At 47.4% G+C, this 19446-nt stretch overlaps 1 protein-coding gene across 1 annotated transcript in view; it reads left to right on the top strand.

Annotated features, from left to right (window-relative positions):
* Positions 1-2716: 2716 nt before the first annotated feature.
* Pla2g5 (phospholipase A2, group V) overlaps positions 2717-19446 on the top strand; it is a 68438-nt gene continuing 51708 nt past the window's right edge. The window contains exons 1-2 of the mRNA XM_063287254.1: positions 2717-2769; positions 5001-5206. The gene's annotated coding sequence lies outside the window, so the exon portion shown is untranslated. The remainder of the gene's footprint in view (positions 2770-5000; positions 5207-19446) is intronic.

The following is a 19446-nucleotide window of genomic DNA, read 5'->3' as shown; positions in this document are numbered from 1 at the left end:
GTGTGTATGCATGTGGGTGTGCTTGTGTGTGTGCGTGCATGCGTGTGTGTATGTGTGTGTGCAAATGTGTATGTGTGCATGCATGTGTGTGCATGCTGTGTATGTATGTATGCATGTGTGCATGTTGTGTGTGCGTGTATGTGTATGTGCATGTGTATACACCCATGTGTGCATGCACACAGAGTTAGGCTTTATTAGACTGATATGTTCTTCCCTTAATGGGTCTCAACGAAGCCCCGCTGCCTCCATTTTCCTCCCTCTTGTCCAGTCTTTAATCTGCAGCTGCCCTTTCACATAGAATTTTAAATATAAATTTTAGGGTAGCTGTCATGAACACGATCCACCAGAACTGTAGGTGGACACATCTGCGTCTTCCCACAATGTCTGAGTTTACTGAGTAGCCATAGACCCACAGGTTCTGTCCATTTCGCTGGCTGTCGTTTACCGAGTTGTCCTGATTTCCCTAGAAAGCACGGCTGTTAGCAACCACAGCTTCCTTCATTCTAGTCCTAGCTGCTAGTCCGAACTCAGAATACAGAGCACATGCTGCACAGTTGAATATGTGTGCATGTGTGCGTGTGTGTGTGCATGTGCACATGTGCGTGTGCATGTGTGTGTGCATGTGTGCATGTGTGTGTGCATGAATAGATATGACATATATGATATATATACACACTATGTATATCTATCTATCTATCTATCTATCTATCTATCTATCTATCTATCTATCTATCTATCTATCTGCTACATGTACATTACAGAATGGCTGCAAACAGGGTTAAAGAGGCACCAGAGATCAGAGAGTTTAGAGGCCTTCCTGGAGGCAGAGGGGGAAGCTGACAGAGATCCAGTGTTGCTGCAGGAGGATGATAGATATACAACACACCTAGGTGGAGAATTGTTGGGAGAGAGGGGAAGCTGACCTGGGGGTCCTGAGTTGCTGAGTCTGACCCAACCACAGGGTGGGGCTGATCCTAACTGCAGACGCGTGGGAACGTGGAAGTGAGGTCCAGACTTTGAGTGGATAAAGGGATAGATGGATGGATGTGCAGATGGTTGCTGGGTTGGGCCTTATCAAACATCGGGGAGCCTCTGAGATGGTTGGGGCTTCCCTGTCTATTGGCCCTTTGACCCCCACACTAGGTAGCTGGAGGGCAGGTCTGCAGGACCGCTGGTATTTTAGTAGTAGGTGTCATTTTTATGGGGCCCAGAAGAAAGCTCCATGACCTCATTCTGATGTGTTTGGCCAATTTCTCACTTGGGTTTAAATATTCACGCACCCATGGTGAGTATATCAGGTGGGGCTTTTTTAACTTTTAGGAAGTAGTTATTATTATCTGTCCCTGTCTCCTGACTGCTGCTGCACAGGGTGGCGTCTGCATGCATACGATGCCATCACTCTCCCCTGCCTTCTTGATCAAAATGGAACTGAATGCTGTTTGCTGTGTACAGTGGTGTCACCCAGGGTAAAATACACCCCAACGGCTGCTGTTTCACCCCGTATGGAGGAACTTAGAACAGGCCCCGCTGTGCCTCAGCGGAGGGCAACAGCGATGTGTCCTCCCTCTTTTGACATGGCCAGCTATCTAAGGAGAAGCAATGACAATATGTCCCCTTAAGATGAGAGGCGGCAGAGGCAGGAGGACTTGGAGTCTGAGGCTGACTATGAGGGAGGGATTCTTCCTCAAGGACCTTCAACCCTGCTGTTTCAACTACTTCAGTTCTCTGGAGATCTGATGCCCTCTTCTGGATGCTTCAGGTATTGCATGTAGGTGGGGCTCAGGTTAACGATTGGCTTCACTACGGAAGTTTCCTAAGTGGAAAGCAAAATAAAACGGGCAAAGAAAACTCCAGAGTAGCCGTGGCATAGGTAACACAATATAAGCTTCCGTAGGAACGCTGTGTAACTTAACTGCGTATGTTACAACCTTGAAAATAAACTAAACGCACTTAAATCAAGGACCATTTGTACTTACTGCACCGAAAGCAAAAATCCAAGTATCGTTTAGAGAGCTGTGCCTACGGTGAGTGAAGCCTCCACAAACAAAGATGGAGGGATGGGTTCTGTTGGTTAAAGACTGCAGTCACTCTGCAATGGTGAAAAGCCCATGGTGGCCTCACAGAGTACCCCACGGCCAGGAACTCAGTGTGCTCATAAATGGCAGCCAGGGAAGAGAGGACACCTCACAAAAGATACAGAAGTGGGATCCCAAATGCATTAGCAGAGGGGGGCAAAAAGAAAGCAGAAAACTGCCAAGTGCTTTTACTTTTAAAAGGCTCATGGCCCTGATGATTTCACGGGAGACTTTTCCAAACATTGGAAAGAGAGGTGAGCTCAAAGTAAACTTTTATATTGTAACAAGGGATGGGTTGGTGCTTTCTTTTTTTGTTTTTGTTTTTAATTTTGTTCGTGCTGCTTTGAGTCCCATGCGTCTCAGACTGTCCTAGAACACAATATGTCAACAAGGATGACTTTGAACTTATGCTCCTCCAGCCTCTACCTCCTGAGTCCTAGGATCACAGCTGTGTGCCGCTGTGTCCAGTTTTATAGGGCTCTGTGAATCAAACCCAGGGCTTTGTGCATGCTAGACAGAGATCCCCAGCCTGAGAGGACAGGTGTTCTTATGTGGGAACTCTTATGCCCTGTTCATGATGTTTCCTTCTGACGTGTAGAACATCCATCGATGTAACACTCCCAGGTTCCCACTCCCCATTCCCTTATTCCTTCCTGAGCCTTCCGTGATGCACAAATTTGGCAGAGAACTCTGGGTATGACAAGCTCAACCCCGCCTGCACCCCCAGACCCCTTGGTGGTACAACATTGCCTACCCACAGAGTGCACGCCTGGGCTCCCTTCCAGTTGCATGGCCAGCTTAGCCATCACACTCTGGTTGTTCAGCAGTACCGACAGCCTAGCTGGTTAGTCATCTAATTCTAAGGAAGTGGGATTAGGGATGTTTGCTGCTTCCACAGTCATCAGCTACCTCCTCCAATTTAGCTTTAGTCAACCCTTTTTGAAGTCGGGAGTAATTTGATCTCTACTCGATGACTCACGTGTCTCTTAATTGGTCCAAATCAGGATGCGGAAGCAGGGTATTTTTTACTGACCTTGTCTCCAAGCCCCTGAGCTGATGACTGATCTAGGAGCTCGATAAACAAGGGGGCGGACAGATGCAAGTGGCATTTGAGGTAAGCTTCCAAGACGTTCTCAGGAGACACAGCAGGGTCAGAGGGAGGAGCATATAGCACAGAGGTAGTGCTAGGCCCAAGCACACGGTGGACTCCGAAGGCTTTAATATTCAGGCCAGTGCAACTTGACCTTGAACTCCACAGATCCGGGCTGAGCTCAAGGGAGAACTGGTGTTGAGGAAGGCAGATAGAGGAGTGAGGGACCTTTCTGGGGAAAGCAAGTCTTCAGTCTGCAAATGCTGCAGGCACAGCGCGGCAGCTCTTTTTTTTTTTTTTTTTTTTTTTTCCTTTCCGGAGCTGAGGACTGAACCCAGGGCCTTCTGCTTGCTAGGCAAGCGCTCTACCACTGAGCTAAATCCCCAACCCTCAGGCCTGTTCTTTAAGGTTAGCTAAATCCCTGTGTGTTGTATAGAGGACAGCACTGCCCAAAGTGCAGGGGGGATTTTGTTAAGGACGTCCCTTCCTGGCCCATTTGGTCTGAATTGAAGATTAAGATGTAGGCCGTACTGTGGGTGCCAAGATAGCCCCCGCCCCCAAACCCCCACCCATCAGACAAAGGTCTGATCCCTCTGAGGTAGGTTTTCATCCTCAATACCAAGTGACCTTTTTCAATGGTCGATTCATCTTTGGGGTTGTTGAACCCATGGGATGCTGAGCAATACACGGCCCTCACCCAGCCACACCAGGAACATGCTCTCCAGACATTTCCAAGGGTCCCAGGGCAGCCAGTCACCCTGGGTTAAGAACAATGCTCTAGAGTTTTCTTATCTTGGAGGATTCTCAACATAGAATGAACCGGCATCCAGGAAGCCATTTAAAGCCGTGATCAGTTCTACTAGAAAGCAGGGGCTAGCCCTGGGGGCTGGAGAGGTAGCTCACAAGGACATGGTCTGGTACCTCACAAACATCTCTAACTCTAGTTCCAACCAACAACTTCCTATGGCCTTCTTGGGCACCCATACGCACCTGTGCATACACCACCCCCATCCATCCATATGCATACATATATAATGTTTAAACAGGTTAGTTCTGGAGAGCTGGGCTGTAGAAGGTAGGTCACGACTAATTGCCAGATTCCGCCATGGAAGGTTAAAAAAAAGTTATGGATGCTTTTTGTATGATGTCATCTTACATACATCGAGGCTCGGAAATTAACACGGTTGAGTAAGGTTCCTGTTGACTCGAGGGTCAGGGAGTGAAAGCAACCAATGTCATACCATTCGGTCTCTAGGATCCAGATTGTAAGAGGAGCTTAAAAAGAGACCAGAGTTACTTGAGAAGTGTGACTCAGTACACTTAATTTTTTTTTTCTTTCCAAAAAAGAATCCCAAGCAGGAACAGTGAATGAGGGAAAATGAAATAAATACAGGAAGACAGGAAAAGAGACCACGTGGTCCCTACCACTGTAATCAGCGTCAGCTGCCACAATCATCCTGTCACCTTGATCACCATGGGAACGACTCTTTGGGAATGTTGTGAGAGATTTTTGGAGAGTGATTGAGGTGGAAAGACCCACTCTCTATGTGGGTGGCGCCATTCCCTAGGCTGGGGTCCCAGCTGAATACAAAAGAGGAAGTTAGTGGAGCACCCAAGTTCATCTCCCAGCTTCCTGACTATGGACTGGATGTGACAGGTTGACTGTGGACCGGATGTGACAGGCTGTGAACTGGATGTGACAGGCTTACTGTGGATGGGATGTGACAGGTTGCCTCATGTTCCAGCGGCCATGCTTCCCCACCATGATGGACGGTGTCTTCTGGAGCTACTTTGAACCAGAGTAAACCTTTCCCTCCTTAACTTGCTCTTCTCAGGTGTTTTGTCAGCCCAGGGACCTATAGAAATGCGGATTCTTAATCCCCACCCAGACCTGCTGGGTCAGAAGCTCTGTGGATTGGGCCCTGGAAGTAAAACTTACTGGCTCCTTTTGATAATTCTGATGCTCCCTCGAGTGTCAAGACCACTGCCTTAAGAGAAAGATGATGTACTAGGGTTGACAAGAAAGAAGAGGAAATGAGGGGTGAGTATGAGGGTGCCCACTCTTGTGGGCCTGTGTAAGGGTGGGCTTGATAATGAATGACCTCTTCTACCTACAGTCCTCCGCTCTACCAACTGAGGATTCCTGGTTGGGGATTTAGCTCAGTGGTAGAGCGCTTGCCTAGCATGCGCAAGGCCCTGGGTTCGGTCCCCAGCTCCGGAAAAAAAAAAAAAAAGATAATGAATGACCTCCCTCAATTTGCTTCCACATCTTATAATTTTTTGGGGGGAGCTTGTTTATTATTTTTTTCAAAATAAGATTTCTCTCTGTGGTCCTGGCTGTCGTGGAACTCAATTTGTAGACCAGGCTGGCCTCAAACTCACAGAGATCCTCCTGCGTCTGCTTCCCAAATGCTGGGATTACAGGTATGAGCCACCACTGCCCAGCATTACTGGCTCTACATACAGTTTGAAGGTTTCACACAGCCTGGTCATGAGTGGCTATCAGACAAACATAGGACACTGCTTTGTAAGCCTGTTAAAACCAGGGGGGAGATGTTCATTTCATAATACGTGAATTGGGCAAATTTCCAGACTTCACTCTCATGACGTGGATGACAAGAGAGGGCTCATATTTAACCAGGGTCACTTTGTTGGTGGGGTTTGTCCTTGGAATCTCTGTCATGTTCTTTGAAGTGATTGCAGACTGTGATTCTGCTGTGCTGGGCAAACGATTGAAAACTAGAAATAAACCATAGATTGCATTTTCCATCCGATCAGATCACAGTCAAGCTATGACTAATAAGAATCCCAGATAATGCTGACTTAAACGATATATAAGTATAGGTTTCCCTCTGGGCGGGGCTCAGTGGACAAGCAGACTTGCTGCCAAGCCTGCTGACCTGAGTTTTGATTCCTGGGACCCACATGGTGAGAGACCCAACTCCTGTACATGATTCACTGCCTTCATGCATGTGCTCTGTCATGCACATGCCTGTTGCATACATTTAAACACACACACACACACACACACACACACACACACACACACACACACACACGCTCGTAAAAACAAATAGAACATAATTTAAAACAGGAAAAGTTTGGGAAGAGAGTCTTGAATACGAAGATGAGTTCACAGAACTCATGAAGGGGCACCGTCCTTTCTTTCCCTGCTCCGCCATTGGGAGTAAACCTCATGGTTTACTGGGAATGCCTGCGAGCTAGCAGTTGTGTTCACATTCTACCTTAGAAAGGGAGGTTGGGAGAGGACAAGATTAGGGCCAAGCTTAGGGGAACTGGGCTTAAGTAAGGGAGGAAGCCTGAAGTGCAGATGACAGAGTAGCCAGAGAGGAAAGGAGGATCTGGGGCTTGGGGCTGTAGCTCTGCTTGCCTAGTGTTCATGAGGACCTGGGCTTGGTCCCCAACGCCACCTCAAACCTAATATGGAGGTGCATGCCTGCAATTCAAGGTCATTCTCTGCTACATAGAGAGTTTGAGCTAGCCTAGGCTACTTGAGACGCTGTCTCAAAGGGGAGTGTGGAGGCTTAAAACCCTGATGGAGGGGAGACTGGAGCCTCTCAGGCTAAACATACAATTTCTGTCTTTGGAAACAGTCTTTTTAAAAAAATCTATCTATGTATATATCTCTGTATCTCTGTATCTATCTATCTATTATCTATCTATCTTATCTATTATCTATGTATTTATGTATCTATCTATGTATCTATCTATTTTCTATCTATTACCTATGTATTTATGTATCTATCTATGTATCTATCTATTTTCTATCTATTACCTATGTATTTATGTATCTATCTATGTATGTATGTATCTATCTTATCTATTATCTACTCATCTATGTATCTATCTATTTATGTATCTATCTATTATCTATCTATCTTATCTATTATCTATGTATTTATGTATCTATCTATCTTATCTATTATCTAGACATCTATGTATCTATCTATGTATCTATGTATCTATCTATCTATGTATCTATGTATCTATGTATCTATCTATCTATCTATCTATCTATCTATCTATCTATCTACTTACATCCTTATTTATGTATACATCTCCACATCTGTATGAGGAAATCAGAGGAGTTCAGATCCCATGGAGCTGTAATTGCAGGCTGTTGTGAGCAGTCTAATGTGGGTACCAGGATTTGAACTTAGGTCCTCTGCAGTCACAGGATATGCTACTCCATCCCTCTAGCTAGCCTCTGGAAATAATCTATTCAAAGGTTCATCCCTTTGCAATTTTACTGCCCTGGTGACAGCGTTCTTTGGCAGTCATTGTGCATATGGGTTACTGTGGACTCGGAATGTTCGGGAAATGCCTCAGACCTCATCAGAAACACAGCACTCCTCTTGGGAGCTTCTTCTGCCCTATTTCCTTCACTAGACCTCCAATCTCTGTCTATCTCCATCCAGCCTCATGTACTTATGTCCCTGTGGCTGCATTTTTGGGGCTCCTCAATATGAAAGGATTGGTTTTTCCCTGGGACCCTTTTCTGCAGAGGAAGGCTGTCTGTCTGGATAGCTTGTGCCCCTCTTCACTGCTGACCCTGGCTCTCTTTTGACGTTTTTTGGCCGGGCAACTAATATGGTCTCAGTGTTTCACCTTCCCTGGCCTTCCCTGTGCTCCCCACTGTCCTTTATTGAATTTCCTTGAACTGCCTGATTTGAAGGGACACCCTCTTTTTCCTTCCTCACGTCTAGTAAGCATCTCACTTAATATGATTAAGCCGTCCTCCAGACCCACCCTGCTGTGACAACATGTACTTCCAGTTGCTTGGGCTGAAACCCTTGCAGCCATCCTGAACCTCCCACCCCATGTCCAACCTGTCAGCAGGTCTTAGTGGTGTGGTCAAAAGTCGAAAGGACAACAACCTAGTTTAAAGCTCTTAATTGGCCTTATTAGGGAGTCTAGAACAAGATACCAGATTGTTCTATAAAACAGGATTGAGGGTCCCACAGGCTGAGCTGAGAAGGACAGGCTGACCTGTCCGTAGACTGAGAAGGCTTTGGGGCAGCGGAAAGGGGACAGGGTGACGTTGACATCAGGGTGACGTTGGGTCAATTTTATTGGTAAGGAATTGCAGCTGCCACCTTGCCAGTGTATTATGATGACCTGTGCTAATGTGACAATTATGTCACACTGTCTGGGCTTGCTCAAGCGATGTGTTACTGTGGATATCACAGTCCGTGGGCACTGGCCAGGATTTGAGGTTTTTTGGGTCTCAGAACAAGAACAATCAGGGCATGTGGGTCAGAGTAAAAATGGAGGGTGGTTTATTAAAAATTAGTAGGGCTTGGGAGATAAACTTTGTACCATAAAATGCCTGTCCTGCAAACATGAGCTGGGTGTGGTGACACATTTATAATCCTGGGACTGGGGGCTGAGGGCTGTGGTCAAGAGAACCCCCAGGGCCTGCTGCCAGCTAGCCTCATCAGGAGTCTCAGGAGTGCCAGGTGAGGTGAGAGACTCAGTCTCAAAAGATGAGGTGGATGGTGCTGGCCAGGGCCATGCCGTTGTTTTTGTTGTCATTGTTGTTTATTTGTTTGCTTTTGTTTTTTTTTCTGAATTTCCTTTTTTAAAGGTTACATTTATCTACTCTCTAAGTTCCAGGCCAGCCTGGTCTATATAGGTCAGCCTGGTCTACAGAACAAGTTTCAGGCCAGCCTAGTCTACCTAGTGAGTTCTAGGCTAGCCAGAGCTACACGGTGAGACCTTGTCTCAAAACAAAACAAATAGATTATGTTAATTTGCTTGTGTGTGTGTTTTGTGCATGCACACACATGTGCATGGCACACAGGCGTGTGGAGGTCAGAGGACAGCTTTCAGGAGTCATTTCTTTCCTCGTACCATGTCCATGCTGGGGATTGAGCTAAGGTTATCAGGCTCGGTGGCAAGTCCTTTTAACCGATGAGCCATCTCACCTGACCCTTAGATGTTTTCCTCCTCCTCCTCTTCCTCCTTGTCCTCCTCCTCCCACTCCTCCCACTCCTCCTCCTCTTCCTCCTTGTCCTCCTCCTCCCACTCCTCCCACTCCTCCTCCCCCACTCCTCCTCCTCCCACTCCCAGTGGAGAAGAGGAGTCTTCTCCACTCAAAGTAGCACTCAAATTTAGGTTGCCAGGAACTGTGGGTCTCCTGGGCTTGTTTGAATAGATCAAGGACAGTCCTAGTCCTGGGGAATCTCAGTTTGCCTCCCTCGCCACTGCCCATCTGCGCCCCTCTCAAACCTTCAAGCTTTTTCACTGGGAGGCCAGAACCCTGGCTTCTCCCTTAGCAGCTTTTCTACCCAGGACCTGCTCCAGCATCAGCTGTCAATCAAGTATAGGCACGCCCTTGTCTTCCTGGTCTTTCAGGCCTCCCCAAACACCACTGTGTCTGTCTGTCTTCATTTCCTGTGACATATTAACAAATCATTAAAAATCCGACGGTTTAAAGATAACACCCGCTGGTTCTCTCACAGCAGTGAAGATCAGAGTCCAAGATCAGTTTTGCTGTGTACAATCCACGGCGTTGGCAGAGGGCCCCCTCTCCTCAGGAGGTTCTGGGGGAGAATCTGTGCCCTCGCTGTCTCTGACATCCTCCATATTGCAGAGCCAGACATGTGGCATCTTGCGTCAGTGACAATGCCACTTTCTTCCCTGTGGCAACGGCTTCCTTTGCCTCCATCCTGTAATAATATATGGTTCCATTTAGGATCCACCTTGCTAATCCCAGATAATCTCCTCTTTGTGTCTTCCTTAATTTCCTCACTCCTGACTACTTCCCCTGTGAGGCCATTTGCAGGTTCCAGGGATCAGTCCTGGACATCTTGGGTACCCCTTGGACATCTTTAGAGTACTATAACTTCCATCCTTGTAGCCCCTCTCCTAGGGCATTTGACACCCCAGAAAGCAAGTAGCCTTGCCCCTTCCACACATCTCCCATGATCTTAGGGGTTCCTGGGAGGCTGCACTTGCTGCTCCCTTTGAGGGGCTGAAAGCCCCGGGGGCTCCTGGAAGCAGGAACTTTGCCTTGATTGTGGTCCCCGCACCAGCTCTGCCATACGATGTTCCTCCCACCAGCTTTGCCGTATCCTGTTTAATAAACCTTCCTCCTCTTGAAGCCTTCATCTTCATCCGTTCAGCCCTTCCCAAGTTCTCTCTTGCACACCTCTTAGCCTTTCCACGAAACCAGTTCCAACCCTCCACTGCCCCCTGAGGTGGAACCGGAACACCCTCGCTCTGAGGGGCTCTACTCAGGCAGGTGGCCATCTTGGGAGGGCGGGGCCTGTCCACTCCTCTGCAAGTGAAGCACTTACAGAGTAATAAATCCCCATTCACGCAGCCGTTGGCGGCCTCTTTAGCACAAATGACATTTGTTACACCTTCCTTCCTCATAAAACACCCCCCAAACCAGGAAGAAAATGAGGAAAGGCACAGAAGCCCATCTTCTGTCATTTTTCAGGCTGTTTCCTGATGGCACCCCATGCCGGGGAGCAGCAGGATGGGAGATGGTTCTTACAAAGTCGGTAAGGCCTTGTTACACTTTTTCTTCTGAGAAGAAAACTCAGGATCAGAGAAGATAGGCAATCTGTTCCGCAGTGGTTTTATGTATGTATGTATGTATGTATGTATGTATGTATGTATGTATGTATGTATGTATGTATTTATCGTAAGTACACTGTAGCTGTCTTCAGACACACCAGAAGAGGGCATCAGACCCCATCACAGATGGTTGTGAGCTACTATGTGGTTGCTGGGAATTGAACTCAGAACCTCTGGGAGAGCAGTCAGTGCTCTTAACCTCTGAGCCATCTCTCCAGCCCGTGTTTTGTTTTTGTTTTTGTTTTTTTTTTTAAAGATGTATTTTACTCTATTTCTCTGTGTTTTTGTGCATGTATCTGTGTCTTGGTATGTGCACATGCATCTGTGTCTTTCTCTGTATGTGTGAGTGCTTGTGGAGGCCAGAAGAGGACGTCAAACCCCAGAGTTGTGCTTGGGCAGCAAGCAGCTGTGTTTACTGTGCAGCTTCTTCAGGGTCTCAGTGCAATGCCCAGTGTAGCTGTGTGCTTAGTTCAAGGCAGCCAGGGGTCCAGGAAATGCTCTACCGGATGTCAATTAAGGCATCAAACCACCTCGAACTCCCACCATCGTAGCTTATTTAAAGAAGCTTAAAATAGAGGGCTTGCAATAAAGACACCTAACACTAACAGTGGCTCAGTAACGTTTCAAATGCTGAACTTCTGCCTGGATTTCTCAGACAGTCGTGGGCCCCTTAAATCTCACTTCCTCTGCCAATACACCCCCAGGGAACTTTTCTCCAAGGCTAGCTCAGGATGGGGCCTCTCAGAGCCCCTGATGTGAAGACAGTGCTGTAGTCAGTGCTCATGGCTTGTGGTAAGGGTCCACCCATGACTTCTGTCCCCTTCCACATCTGGATCCCTGCTAGGAGGTTGTGATGGGGGCAGGGGAAATGTGTAGATTGAGGACATGGGCTTGGGTCTTTATGAATCTTCTCTAGCTCTGTGGTGCACGCATGGAAACCCGTTAGTTGGCTAAAATGTCATTGGAAAGGTGACCAGCAAGTTAGCTGTTGGCTTTATGGTTTCCATGACTATGATTAGGTTAGGAGATGGTGAAGAGACCCGGATGTTGACTGGCATAAGATAACAATTACGTTTTAAAAGAAATAATAAAATGTCATTTTCTGAGCCAAATAAGTGAGCACAGCCTTGGGAACACAGATTCAAGTCCCCCGAATGACAAACCTCTTCTCCCCACAGAGAGATCACCGTGTATTAGCTGGGCTGGTCACTCAGCAGCAGGTGGCTCATGAAGCGGGCTGGCTGCAGAGGCCCAGACGGTCTTCCAGGTCACATGTTGTCTTTCATGAGGCAAGAAAATCTCTACCAAGACTCTCATGTCACCTTAGTTTGAGGTTCGCCACCAGCTAGAGAAGCACCAAGCTTGGCATGCACTTTACACATTGTCTCCAGTGGTCAGTGTGTGTGTGTGTGTGTGTGTGTGTGTGTGTGTGTGTGTGTGTGTGCCCCTGCATGTACAAGTTTACATGTAACCCAGTCTGCATGTGGATGTTGGTACATATGTGTGCAAGTGCTTGTGGAGGCCGGAGGTCTCAGGGTCACACCTCGCCACTTTGTGGAGAGACTCTTTCACAGGCCTGGACTGGAATTACAGGCATGCGTCACTATATCGAATCCCCCACCTCCACATCAGCCCCATCTTTTTTTCTCTTTTTTCTTTTCTTTTTTTTTTTTTCCGGAGCTGGGGACCGAACCCAGGGCCTTGCACTTTCTAGGCAAGCGCTCTACCACTGAGCTAAATCCCCAACCCTAGCCCCGTCTTTTTTTAATAGTTAATTTAGTTAAATGGGAAATAAAAAACAAAATAGACTCAGCCCAGATGACCCACACAGACAAACAGACAAGCCTAAGGTTATTTTGAGCACCAGATCAGCACTTGGGAAGAAGGTGGCTGTTGTGGCCCAGCATCTATTGTCAGCCTTACAGTTCTGGGAGTTGAACTCAGACCTTCTTCATGCTTCTTCAGCAAGTTTTTTAAAGTTTTCTACGTTTTTTTGTTTGTTTGTTTTTTGTTTTCTTGTTTTTTCTCTCTCTTTCTTTCTTCCTTCCTCCCTCCCTCCCTCTCTCTCTCTCTCTCTCTCTCTCTCTCTTTCTTTCTTTCTTTCTTTCTTTCTTTCTTTCTCTTTCTTTAACTGACTGAGCCCTCTCTCCTCCCCCAAATAACCTGAGAGGACCTTGGCTTCTGGATCTGTCCAGAGTCACAGGGCTCCAGTGAGCATAGACTAAACATGCTTCCAGCCCCCAAAGCACAGCTACAGACTCTTAGGAACTTAACGTGTAAGGATACTGTGGGAAGTTACCGCGGGCTAGAGTGGTATCATACGGGGAACTGGCTCCTGGGTCTGAGTCCACAGAAGCCTTGGTGTTTGTGGGTTCGTGGGATGGCGTTTGTGGGTATTTGTGGGATGGTGTTTGTGGGTTTGTGGGATGGTGTTTGTGGGTTTGTGGGATGGTGTTTGTGGGTTTGTAGGATGGTGTTTGTGGGTTCATGGATGGCGTTTGTGGGTTTGTGGGATGGCGTTTGTGGGATGGTGTTTGCGGGTTTGTGGGATGGTGGTGTTTGTGGGATGGTATTTGTGAGTGTTTGTGGGATGGTGGTGTTTTTGGGTGTTTGTGGGATGGTATTTGTGGGTTCGTGGGATGGTGTTTGTGGGTTTGTGGGATGGTGTTTGTGGGTTCGTGGGATGGTGTTTGTGGGTTTGTGGGATGGTGTTTGTGGGTTTGTGGGATGGCGTTTGTGTTTGGGTATGATGATGCCAGCTTTGGAGGAAGCAGAGGAAGGGTAGGTGGTGAAGGAAGATTCTTATTTTTGAGGGAGTTCTGTTGTGAATAGGGGAAGAGCGAGGCTGGAAGGCTGCTGGAGAGTATTTTTAGTCTGAGACAGATAATTAGGGTGCCCGATGACAGAACTAGGAGGTAAGGGTCTTTCTATCTCATACTGCTGCTCCCCCAATTCAAGGGCGGTGTTCTTTCAATGTTGAACTGGGTCTTATCCAACCAGAGGAGAAGCTCGTATTTCTTTTACAAGTCCACAAGGTGTCCAGTACTGATGCTGACAGGCTCCTCTCTCCTCCCCTGGGCCTGTTTCTGTGGATTTAAAGGATGACTTCTAGGAGGCAGCTGGGATCCTGACAGGGATGTGGCCTTGCCGTTTCCATGACAACATCAGCACCTACAATAAGAGTGACTGTCGGTCACCCATGGGCTCATGTCTTGACCGTTTCCCTCAGCTAATGATGCTCTTTGGCATGGGATCTTTTTAGGAGGTAGGAGCTAACTGACTGAAAGAAGCCACAAGGGGCGGGGCTTTGAGGGTGGAACCCACACACCCCCATCTCCATCTCCTGCTTCCCTCTCTGCTTCCTGGCCTGCTGTGGCATGAACAACCTTCACTTGACACTTCCGCCACTGTGATCTGAGATTTGGTCTGAGAGGGATTCAAACCCTCTGAAACCGTGAGCCAAGGGAAATCTTTCCTACTTTGAGCTGTGCATGTCAGGCAGTCTGTCTCAGGGACATGGAAACATCACGAACACGTTGCCCAGCTACCCCCAACTCCTGGGCAAAAAGCTGGTTCCCCAATGTCAAATGACCTTTTCCCTCCAGTAAAATACACATCATAGTTTGGTGGCTAGAATGAGTAATGTCCCCTATAGGCTTGTTTTTAAGCATTTGGTCTCCAGTTGGTGGCATTTTGGGGGAGGTTACGGAACCTTTAAGAGGTATAGCCATATTGGAAGAAGTGTGTCACTGAAGGCAGGCTTCAAGGATTGATAGCCTCATTCCACTTCCTGGGCATCTTTCCTGCCACAATAGACTCTTTCCCTCTGGAACTGTAAATCAAAATAAGGTCTTTCATTCTTAAATTGCTTTCTTTTAAAAAATATTTATTTATTTATTTATTTATTTATTTATTTATTTATTTATTTAAATTTATATGAGTACACTGTAGCTGTCCTCAGAGACACTAGAGGGCATCAGACCTCATTACAGATGGTTGTGAGCCACCATGTGGTTGCTGGGATTTGAACTCAGGACCTCTGGAAGAGTAGTCGGTGCTCTTAACCACTGAGCCATCTCTCCAGCCCCTTAAATTGCTTTCAGTCATGATTTTTTTTATCATAGTAATAGCAAAGCAACTAATTAATACCATTACAGTATTAGTACCCTAACTAATTATTAACTTAACCGATTATTTTCATAAGTTATAAAATTAAAAACATATAGGCAGCTGGAGAGGTGGCTCAGTGGTTAAGAACTGGCTGCTCTTCTAGAGAACCAGGGTTCAATTTCCAGGCCACACAGTGGCTCAGAACTGTCTGTAGGGGGCCTGATCCCCTCTTCTGGATTCCTTGGATACCAGGCACGCGTGTGGTGCACGTGCATACACAAAAGCAAAGCACCATGCACATAAAATAAACGCATTCAGAAACCACCATAAAGAACACATCCCTGATTTGTATAGAACATGGGTTGATTTCCTTACACCGAATAGGAGAATGCAGGCATGAGAAGTCTCCGGGTGTATTATTTTGTACAGCTAATTCCAAAATGGGCAAACTGACGTAGGAAGAATGTTCTCGACATAGAGTCTTTCTGTGTGTTGAGGATTTAACCGGGCTCCCCTCCCAATTTATATGTTCAAGTCCTCACCCTTGCTGTTTCAGAATGTGACTATGCTCGTGAGATCCCAGAAGGTGGGAGACGGGGGGCAGGAGGATCAGGGGTCAAGGTTCAAAGTTGTCCTTGGTTATATAGCAACTTTGAGGACAGCCTGAGTGACTTGAGATCTTGTCTCAAAAAACAGGTGACTGTGTTTGGAGTCAAGGGATTTAAACAGTGATGAGTGATGGGGTTAAAATGAGGTCGCTAGGGTGACCCTCTACCTGCATAGCTGCTGTCATCCTAAGAGGAGATGGGGACACACAGGGAGGAGAGTGGGAGGACACAGAGGGAAGGTAGCATCTGTGAGTTCCTGGAGACCCCCCAGGAGAAGCCCACCCCTTGCCAATGCTTTGCTCTCAGACCTCAGCCTTCCTGCTTTCCAGACGGATCTATTTCTGTTACTTACGCTCTCGAGTTTGTGATGCTTCGCTCAGGCAGCCTCTGGGAGCATCTTTGACTTTTGTGTTGCTCTGGCAACCATTTTAAAATTAAAGTTGGGCTCGCACAGATTCAGTACACAGCCAGTTTCCAGTTAATACCTTCTGCAGTGTCCCGAATGGTCAGTTCAGATATCTGCCTTCAGTCTCTTCCTCCCAGTGGCTGCCTCCCTACTTCTGTGACTCACCCCTCTCATTCCCCACAGCCGCTATGAGCCATACAGATAAACCTCCTGAGTGCCGGATGGCAATGGTGATGTCCTAGTTTGCCTCTCTGTTGCTGAGGTTTACAGCATGACTGACAGCAATTTGAGAAAGGAAAGGGTTTATTTAAGTGTACGAATTTCAGTCCACCATCGAGGCAAGGCAAGGCAAGGCAGGGGCCTGTAGCAGAAACCACGGATTCCTTACTAGCTTGCTCCCCATGGCTCGCTCTCTCTCTCTCTCTCTCTCTCTCTCTCTCTCTCTCTCTCTCTGCTTTTCTTTTCTTTTTTTTTTTTTCCGGAGCTGGGGACTGAACCCAGGGCCTTGTGCTTCCTAGGCAAGCGCTCTACCACTGAGCTAAATCCCCAACCCCATCTGCTTTTCTTATGTAGCCCAGACCATCTGCCTAGAGATGGCAGGGCCCAAAGGGCTGGACTTTCCCATGTCAACCTGTAACCAGGAAAATGCCTACAGACATGTTTGCTAACACGAGGCAGGTTTCAGCTGACAGTCCCTCTTCTCAGGTGACTCGAGGTTTGTGTCTGATGGACAGCTGAAGCTGTGATGGACCAGTGACCCCACTTGGCTACTTAAGAGAAGATCCTCAGACTAAGTTTGTTGCCCTGCTAATTAAGGGTGATATCATCTACCATTGTCCTCAATAGCCTTCTGGGATCCATGCAAAATGGCGGACTCCCTTTACCACCAGGGTCTCACCTTCTCTGACCATATCTGGGGAACTAGAAACCCCATACCCCTCTACTTGCAGAATGCCACAAAGCCTTGTTTAAGATTACAGGTTCAACATCCTTTCTGCCTATAAGAATCTATTCAGCTAGCACCTGAGATGCCCGGAATACCCTATGTTAATGAGGCATCTTGGTACCCTAAGCCTTCAGCCAATGACCTCTGCCCATGCTGGATGTTCCTACCCCAGTCCCCAAACCTATATAATTTTTGAATCACCCCAAGTTAATCTGTCTCTCCTCAGTTGGCCCTGGTGTTGTCATTATCGCACATACTCGCAGGGTTTCTGAGCCAAGTTTGTCATCTGTTTCTTTTGCTCTTATGGACCAATATCAGCCGAAAATCCCCATGGGCAGGGATAACTTGGTCTTAGAATGGGTGGCCACATTATCCATCATCCTTGAGAAAAAATGTGTGTGCACTGAGGAACACCACACAACCACACAAGAGGGAAGACTCGGCCGAAGCCTGAGGTCTTACATTCTAGAAGTAATTGAACGGCCTGCTTCCTGGTATACCCACCTTTTACTTACATTAACAAAAAATTCTCAAGAAGCAGAAAATCCAGGGGTCACCAGGGTTTGGGGGAGTTGGCCACTGAGAGGAAAGTCCAGACTGAGGATCACCTAGAACACATTTAATCTACAAGCAGGTCTATAGCAGATTGTTTGGATTATTAATTGGTGCAGGAGAGCCTAGCCCAGTGTGGGGGGCACCATTCCCTAGGCTGTATTTGAAAGCTACCCAAGCACAAGCCTTCCAGTTAAGCCAGAAAGTGGGCCAGCAAGCAGTGTTCCTCCAGAGTCCTGCCCTGATTTCCCCAACATTGCTCTGGGTCCACGGAAGTGTAGGCTAAGTAAATCTGTTCCTCCTCTTAGGTTGCATTTAGGTCAGAGTGTTGAATCAGAATGGAAAAGAAACTAGAACAGAGGGGAAGGGGCAAAGGCTGCCTTTAGTTAGTGTACGTCCATTACGGGTCCCACCTCTACCTCCCGATGCTTAGGGGCTTGGCTAGATGGGCTGGGAAGCTCCCTCTGGGGGAGAGGGTTGTGCATTCACAGGGAGGCTCACAACAGGCTGCCTGCCATCTCCTTGTAGCAATGGGGAAAGGAGTGTGGCCCGAGTAGCCACCGGCCCAGGCCTAATATGTGACCCTAAAATTCACGAAAAAAAGCATATAACTGAACAGTTAGAGAGTTGCACCAGGCGTGTTCACAGCTGTGATAAGGAACGTTCCAGAAGGACCAGACTGCTCACCCAAGAGTGTCACTTGTAGAGGTGTGTGTGTGGGAATCCCACACCTTAGAGACAATGAGGTATATTTTTCATTTGAATGCAGAAGCTTCTAAAAATATTGCAGGATTGAAAATATTGCCTCCAAAAGACTCCTTAAAAGAAGGGAGAAGGAAAGCGAGGCAGCTCACGGATGGAAAAACTCCAATCTTGTAAACAGAAGGAAAAAAAAAAAAGATGAATAAGTGTCTTCGTCAAAGGCAAAATTAGTACTATTTAAAACAGCCCGCGGGGCAGGCAAGATGGCTCTGAGGGTGAGGGTGCTTATCAGCTGAGTTTGACTCCTGGAACCCACATGGTGCAAAGAGAGAACTGATTCCCATGGTGGTCCTCTGACCTCCAAATGCAGGTCTGTACATAGACAGACACACAGACACACACATGCACACAGGCATACACACACACGCGTGCACACACACTCACTGGATGCCATACAGTGTAGTTAGCACAGAATACCTGCTTGTAACCAGGCTATCTCTGCTTCTGGGGGACAAGAGAAGTTTAGCCCATAGTGCAAGGTCACAGAGGGGACCCCTGTCAGCTCCTCCAGTATGGGCTGCTGGGGTGTGGCTTCATCTGTGAGGCCATAGCTCCTGGCCTAACACTTCCATCCTGAGCTTTCCTCTTGCCGTTATCCCTCCCTCCCTGTTTTTTCTTCTCTTTCCCCTTTGAAGTGAGAGAGCGCTCTCTGTAACCCATACTGGCTTCAGACTAGCATCCGAGAAGCCTCAGCCTCCTGGGAGTACAGATGGGTTTTTGCCTCCAAGATGGGTCTCTGCCTCCCTTATCTGTAGTCAACACAGGTTCATTGCAAACAATGTTTTAAGGTCAATGTTTGAGGGTCATTCGACCCTCAAAGGGCCACAGGTTGAGAACCTAGGGCCCAGGTTTTGCCATTTTCCTGGCTAGCATATGAAAATGCCCAGTCAAGGCCTTTAGGTCCAGGCTTCAGACTCCAAGCATTAGAAATTCTCAGATCGTGATAGGATGTGATTTGTATCCTTGGAGAGTCTCAGAGGCACCTGGAAGATCATTTATGCCACCCACCCCCAGCTGCAGGGATGTTCATAGCCCAGTAGATGGCAGCATAGGACCGGCCAGCCCCATCTAATGGGGCCATGCTCTGAGGGGGCGGGGAAGATTCTGGGTTTTACATTGCCCTTTCTCCCATCCTCCCCACCCCCTTTTGTTGTTGTTGTTGTTTGTTTTTAAAGTTACACAGGCCAACAACAGAGGGACAGTTCAAAGCTCTGGGTGACCAAATATCTTTTCCCAAGAACAAACCTTCAAGATGGCATTTTACCACTTTTAAACTCAGGCACAAAGGG

This window comes from Rattus norvegicus, chromosome 5 (assembly GCF_036323735.1).
Source record: "Rattus norvegicus strain BN/NHsdMcwi chromosome 5, GRCr8, whole genome shotgun sequence".
Classification (NCBI taxonomy): Eukaryota; Metazoa; Chordata; class Mammalia; order Rodentia; family Muridae; genus Rattus; species Rattus norvegicus.
The sequence above is the reverse complement of the archived record's forward strand: the minus strand, read 5'-3'. Positions and strand labels throughout refer to the sequence as shown.